Source organism: Bos taurus, chromosome 3 (genome assembly GCF_002263795.3).
Source record: "Bos taurus isolate L1 Dominette 01449 registration number 42190680 breed Hereford chromosome 3, ARS-UCD2.0, whole genome shotgun sequence".
In the NCBI taxonomy this organism is placed as follows: domain Eukaryota; kingdom Metazoa; phylum Chordata; class Mammalia; order Artiodactyla; family Bovidae; genus Bos; species Bos taurus.
The window spans coordinates 16312936-16318631 of record NC_037330.1 but is presented as its reverse complement, the minus strand read 5'-3'; the positions used below and the strand labels follow the sequence as shown (position 1 = coordinate 16318631).

Here is a 5696-nt window from a genome sequence, read left to right as displayed (position 1 = left end):
GACTAGCTCCCCAGACCTGGGCCTTTATTTCTGCCCATGGCTCCACCTCTTGTTCCTAATATGGTGTTCCCAGCCCCATCATTGTTCTCAGGGGAACACAGGGTGAGACACTTTGATGGACTGACATCACCAGCAAAGAAAAATTAGGGAACAGCTGAGGCTGATTTTAGACAATGGAAAGTGGGGGAGGGAAAAGGTTCTCCCTGACCCTGAAACTTTCCACTCACGCTGGGCAGCTCCATGCATATTTTAAAAGAGCAAGGAAGGGGGAGGGGTAGGACACTGAAATAGAGAAGGGTACTTTGGCAATTCTAGAATGGTAGTTTTCACCCAAAGCATGACTAGTTTTCCTGGTTTGCCCTTCAGCTTTCCCCTGACTCTCACCCAGACTGTGTTGGATACTAATCAAATTCCACTGGTTGAGTTTTACGTTTTGATTCCTGGTATTTAGGGAGCCTGAGCAACAGTGAAGAGGGGAGATCACCCATGATCCTTGACAATTCCCCAGATCCCCAGATCAAGTTACTGTGCTATTTTGAGAGTCTCTAATGGGCAGGGAGACATTATTCCTCCCCACTTAAGAACCAGGGGGACGGAGTAAGAGCGTAGGGTTGGGGTTTGGATGGCCATCCCAGAGTTTCAGGCCAGTGGGCAGGGAAAGAAAAGTGGGAGACAGAGTAATCCAGATAGGATCACGTCCTCCGTTTCCCCATAGTGATCTTTAAATAGAACTTTTATACCCACATAGACCAAGGTCTTGTTGCTCTCTACTCTTCTCACCCTCTGCTCCCTTCTTCACTGCCCCTAGTCATCATCATCATCATCATTACCAGCTCTGTTCTCCCTGGCTTAGCTCCAGGCTCTGTTCATTCCACTTGGAGCCTTGCTACTGACAGGTGGTAGTTGATCCCTGACCCGGGCACCATACAATCTGAGAATATGCCAGAGAGAGGTGGGCACTGTTCAGGGTGACCCGGACTACCAGGGAAAAATATAAATGGTGCTCATTAGTCATTATGTCAAGGATAGATGGGTGGTGTTGATACTAGGGTCCAACAATGGGGTGACTGAAACACCTGCTTCTCATCACTAGAGGTAAATACACAGATAGAACCATCAGCTGACTCGTGAAAGAAAACAGAAAAACCAAAGACCCCTACTATTGGCCTTAGGGAACAGGAGTCCCAGGCACAGGAAGCATTGGATAATAAGGTGGGGAGATTGAATAAGAAGGAGAAAACCACAAGGACAGGAAAAGATCAGAGCCATTTCCCTTCTAGTACAAGGAAAAGAGGCTTCACAGGTGGCACTAGTGGTAAAGAGCCCGCTTTCCAATGCAGGGGAAGTAAGAGATGTGAGTTCAATCACTGGGTCAGGAAGATCCCCTGGAGGAGGGCATGGCAACCCACTCCAGTATTCTTGCCTGGAGAATCCCATGAAAGAGGAGCCTGGCGGGCTAAGTCCGGGGGATTGCAAAGAGTGGGACATGACTGAAATGACTTAGCATGCACACACAAGGGAAAGATAGAGGAAGATTTGATACCCAGACTCCAGTTCTCCCCCGCTCCCACACTAGCCCTCCAGGTTAAGATTGAAATCCACATGGGTTGCAGCCACTAGTTTTCCAAAGGGGTCCTGGAGAAAATAGGTTCAGTAAAAAAAAAAACAGGAACCCCAGAGCCCCAGAAGTTGGGGTAAGAAAGAGTATGATGCCAAATTGCCTACTGCTGTAAGAATATGTTTGACATTTAGTTGGTTCCTAATTAAACAACCCAATATCAAACATATCACACAGAAGCAGGCAGAAGAGCTTTCGCGGCCCTCTGCCTTCCTCCCCACTGCAAAGAAAGGGCAGAGCAGACATGTCAGGCACCAATCCCTGAGAGCCATCTCTCTGGGGAAAGGGCACCAACCCCTGCTCTTCACCTCCTAAGACAGCCAGCTCTTACTCATCGGGTCTTCGTGCCATCCCTGTCTTGGATCCTTTGCTACCAGTGCCTGGCCTTTGCTTGATCACGGTAGCCTAAACCAGGAAGAATATCTGGCAGCCCTCTGCATCCGGGCACCTATCCTTTCCAAAAACTCCAACACAGTTTCTTCCCCTGGTGTCACGGCCTCAGCGCTCAGAGGATCAACTGTGTCAGCAGCTCCTTGTCAACTTTGCCACCTGCTCCCCTCAGTTCCCCTCCAGCTGCCCCCAAGGCTTTCCGGGAGAGGGGGTGGGGGCTTGCACGTCCTGCTTTACCTTTCCAATGCCCCCACAAGACTGCTGAGGGCCTTTCAGCGGACCCTTTCCTGGAACCTGCCTGCTCTTGAGAACGAGAGATGAGTAGCCATGAGAAACTTCCAGAAGGCTTGGTTGCTTTTCCCCACCATATTGTCCCTTCTCACCTTCTCCCCATGCCCTCCAGGCATGCTTCTCCTCAAAGTCACCCTTGGATGTCCGGAAGATAAGCGTGACCTGTCTTACTAGCAGGCTCCAGCCCAGGCTCCAGAGAAGACTTAAGGACAGCCTCTCCCGCCTGGCAGAATTGAAACCAGGATTTTAGAAGGACAAGGTGAGGGAGGAGAATGCCTCTGCCAGGAAACAGCCTGCCGTCCTTGGGACTCTCCTCTTCTGGGGCTTCTTACAACATGAGCTCCTGAGCTGGCTTCTTTAAGGGTCTTTCCTCACAGGGGCCTGATTTTCTGGGAGGTTTCTCTGCTGAAGAGAATCAGGTCTGTCGAATGTCCTGTGGCAGGCAGATGCTTCTCTCTACTGTGGCAGAAGCAACCCGAGTTATAGCCGCACTGGTGGAGTGGGGGCTTGGATGGAAGCGTGGGGTGGGAGGCGGCGGCTCTGCTTCAGCCCCCAGGCCTGTTCCATGCGCCCTTGTTCCCATTAGTCCGGACACCCCCACCCCGCTCAGCGTGCACTCGCAAACGATCTGCCCACTTGACGGTGCCCTTGATCTAGATCGATAGCTTGTCCCAAGCTCCAGTCAATTCGTATTGTGTGGCTCTTGCCTTCCAGGGAAGACCAACAAATGGGCCTACAAGCCCCAAGGTAGACACCTGTGGTGTTGTCTTATGGCTTTCAGTCTGCGTGTAATTTTTTACTTTCTTGACCTTCCTTTTTTACCCTTAACACCCACACCCGCCCCAAATTCTAGTTCCCTTTTCTGGAAACCTCGACTGCCCTGGAGAACCACAGGCTGGAGGGCAAAAGGCCGGGAAGGGGATTTTAGCAGGAATTGAAAGGACTTTAGTGTTTGGCAAACTCGGGAAACAGAGGCAGAGACAGGAAATATTGATGTAGGAGAGGAGCAGCTCTCCCAGGAAGAGACTGACAGGGTGGCATGTCCAGGCGGAAACCTCAGATGGCCTCTGATGAACGCTTTCCAGCTCTCCTGGAAGTACCTTCTGTGTAGCCATTTCAAACCAGACTGAGTCCGTTTGAGCCTGAGGAGCTGGGTGAGGCACTGGCCACAGAGGGAAAAGGGGATGGGGAGGCATGAAGGGGTGAATTACTCAGCTGATGTGATGCGAGCAGACAGAGCAGGCAGAGAGGATCAGAGGCGATGGGCTCCGCAGGGGGCCGCACTGCCAATACTGGAGCTAGCCTGGCACTGACAAGCCCTGGGGAGAGAGGCCAAGGTCAGGGATCATGGCAGAGGGGTGGGGTGTTCCGTGGGCCCAAATGAACAGCAGAGAAATAAAAGGGGTTGATGAGGGAATGTGGCAGGAGGTGAGGGGCAACCAGGTAATGCAGTTGAAATAAAAATAGAAAAACTATCAAAGGACACGAAAACATCATTGTGGGTTATCATCTCTGCAAAGTGCTTTATTTAATCCCCACAGTAACCTAGTGAGGTAGGCATTATCTCCATTTTACATATAAAGCCCTGTAACCCAGAAAGTTAAAGTTACTTTCTCAAGAACACACAGGCAGTAAATGCCAGCCAGAATTCAAACCCAAATCCGTCATATGGAAGCCTGCTCTCCTAACACCAGGCTGTGCTGCCATGATGAGGCAGGGGGTGGCTGGGAGACAGATACAAAGAGGAGAGAAGGGAGGTGAGACAGACCCATAGGGAACAGAGTGGAGGAACAGGCTGAAGGAATGGGAGACTCAGTCTCAGCTTAATGGGTCAAACCCAGGACACAGGTGTATGGTTGTGTCTCCTATAAAACTCCCACCATACCTGTCATGGCTTGTTCACTGCCTGCCTCCCTACCAGCCTGGAGCAGCCATGTACTGTTTGGTGTCACAACTCAAGAGCAGTGATTGACTAAAGATTAGAGGCCTTGGGAAGCAGGGCTGATGGAGACTGGAGGATGAATGGACATTTAGGACAGAAAGAGAAAGACAGGGCTGGGATGGAGAATGATATTTGAGCTGCCTAAGGAGGCTGGCCAGGGGACCAAGCAGGGCCCCTGTGAAGGGCTTGGGTCATAGGAAATCTCCTAAGAGGGAAGTGGGAGGATGCCTACTGCATGCCAAGGGCTGCGCTTGCTCTCTACACACATTTATCTTATTTAATCCTCATAATGTTTCTATGAGATGGGGATTATATTCACTTTCAGAAGAGAAAACTGAGGCTCAGAGAAATAACCTAATACATACACGATTAAGAAGTGAAGCCAGACTTTGAACCCAAACCTGACTCCAAAGTGTGTGCTTTTCTCTTTATACCTTGCTACCTCTCTGTGCTCATGTGTGGTGAGGAAAGGAGGAAGAGGTTCTGACAGCTAAGATGAAAACGGCGTATTGAAGGACAGAGGCAGACTTGGGGCACAGGGGAAAGAAAAGGTGTGAGTTTTGCAGTGTGGACAGAGCCGCAGTGTTGAGAGCAGGAAATCATCAGTGTGGGAAGGATGAGTCACCAATGAGAATGCAGATGCCAAGGTGAGGGATGAGGGGAAAATAAATATGATGGCAGTTAATCAGTGAGGGTGTGTTTCTGCTCCTGTTACTGGCTGCAAAGTGGGAGTCTCTCTGGCTTGAGATATCATTTGTATGTAAAGTGGATCTTTATGAGTAAGGTTCTCTGTGGCCTATAGATGCATATGATTAATTAGTACTTTTCAGAATTTTGACTGGATTAAGATGTCACATGCTCTTTCTGCTACTGCTGCTAAGTTGCTTCAGTCGTGTCCGACTCTGTGCAACCCCATAGACGGCAGCCCACCAGGCTCCCCTGTTCCTGGGATTCTCCAGGCAAGAACGCTGGAGTGGGTTGCCATTTCCTTCTCCAATTCATGAAAGTGAAAAGTGAAAGTGAAGTCGCTCAGTCATGTCCGACTCTTCAAGACCCCACGGACTGCAGCCTACCAGGCTCCTCCACTCATGGGATTTTCCATTTTTATAGTCCCCCATAAATCCCACCATTTCTTTCCCCCTCATAACTGCTATATTACCTGCCTAACCCCTGAAGGCATTTGAGTTTGGAACCCTGTCATTTCGAAGAGGTGAGCATTCAGACGGAAATTCAGAGGAAAGAGACTTTTCCAAGGTCTCACAATAATTGGCAAAGTCAAAACATAAAATCCAGTCCTACTGACATCAAGCCCCATAATGCCTGTGGATTAATAGGCATATTCAGAGCTATTGTCCAAGTGTACAGAAGAGATCTGTGGAAGTGAGATCAGAGAGGTGGTGAGCAAATCCAGAAAGCTGTATTAAGATACTGGCAGCTGTGAATAAACACTTTGAA

At 49.7% G+C, this 5696-nt stretch overlaps 1 protein-coding gene and 1 non-coding gene across 4 annotated transcripts in view; one reads left to right on the top strand and one right to left on the bottom strand.

The window, feature by feature from the left end:
- UBAP2L (ubiquitin associated protein 2 like) overlaps positions 1 to 5696 on the top strand; it is a 71633-nt gene that overhangs the window by 6212 nt on the left and 59725 nt on the right. The window contains exon 3 of one of the 3 annotated variants that reach the window (XM_059881039.1): positions 2412 to 2558. The exons of the other annotated variants lie outside the window; for them this stretch is intronic. The gene's annotated coding sequence lies outside the window, so the exon portion shown is untranslated. The remainder of the gene's footprint in view (positions 1 to 2411; positions 2559 to 5696) is intronic. 3 annotated transcript variants of the gene reach the window in all.
- Positions 1722 to 1800, bottom strand: MIR190B (microRNA mir-190b). The gene has a single exon (NR_031099.1). It is a non-coding gene; the product is annotated as a microRNA mir-190b (primary transcript).